Source organism: Perkinsus marinus (genome assembly GCF_000006405.1).
Source record: "Perkinsus marinus ATCC 50983 genomic scaffold scf_1104296947794, whole genome shotgun sequence".
NCBI lineage: Eukaryota > Perkinsozoa > Perkinsida > Perkinsidae > Perkinsus > Perkinsus marinus.
In genome coordinates this window covers 1-1061 of record NW_003210466.1, presented here as the reverse complement: position 1 = coordinate 1061, position 1061 = coordinate 1, and the positions used below count along the sequence as shown (strand labels likewise).

General features: G+C 47.8%; 2 non-coding genes across 2 annotated transcripts; both read right to left on the bottom strand.

Moving 5' to 3' along the window:
* Positions 1 to 481: 481 nt before the first annotated feature.
* Pmar_PMAR023943 lies at positions 482 to 552 on the bottom strand. Its single transcript has one exon. It is a non-coding gene; the product is annotated as a tRNA-Gly (tRNA).
* Positions 553 to 674: 122 nt separating this feature from the next.
* Positions 675 to 747, bottom strand: Pmar_PMAR023942. The gene has a single exon. It is a non-coding gene; the product is annotated as a tRNA-Glu (tRNA).
* Between the last annotated feature and the right edge of the window lie 314 nt (positions 748 to 1061).

The window sequence follows — 1061 nt, the reverse complement described above, 5'->3', positions numbered from 1 at the left end:
TCGTTACAAGTACGGATGCCTTTAGCTGCTCAGTATTCTAAGCACTGTCTATTCCTTCAGCTGATGAGAGGCTCCTAGTAATGGAAATCGCTACCCAGCGGGTACACACCATGATCATACGAAGCACAGGTTAGGACTCGGAATCAAGTGGCGCCGCAGGAAGTTTACGCAACCAACACGACCGCAATTCCAAACTATATATATCACCGTAGCCGTTTGGCTCAAGGTAAATATCAGGTCCTCTCACTCGACTGCAACCGAAAGGTGAATGTCAGTGATGACCCTTTTTCATGGCTACTCACCTCCCAACACCATTTCGAATTCTATTCCCCACGCCCCATGGACAAGGTTGTTCGCCGTGAACTTATTAGCCAGCTGAAACGACCAGCATGCCTAGCTTGGCGAAGATCAGTCAAACCCCGCGTTCAACCTGATGCGCTCGGAAACATTGCGCAGGGGTCGGAAGGGGCCAATAAAAACCTGCATCATCCGAGAATCGAACTCGGGTCACAACGATGGCAACGTTGTATTCTACCACTAGACCAATGATGCGAACCGGTGAAGTAATTTCTCCCTCTCCCGCTCTCAAGATCGACTGTGAATCTATTGACTGAACACTAAAATTGTAGAATGCATCAAGTTGATTCCATAGATTCAACCCTTTAATAAGTGAATTCCGATGCGGGGACTCGAACCCCGGTCGCGTGGGTGAAAACCACGAATCCTAACCAGCTAGACTACATCGGAACTTCCGCACTCCAGCAGACCGTGGGTTCGATCCTCCCAAGCTCCATTGGATCGAATAATCGTCGCTAGCTAGAATTTAGCAGGACCGATTGACCACCGTGCAATTGGCCACCCGTGTGTCACCCAAAAACTCATTTTGACCCGCTTGACTTGTTGATCCTCCCCCAATCCCTTACTTTAGATGCAATGAGTTAAGGACAAGATAACGGTGACTCCGTCCCGAAAATGGTGAAGAAAAGTTATCCAATAACCTTTTCTATTCACGGTTATTCTGTGTCACCAATCACCACTAATTGCTTGTATGAGAATACCAT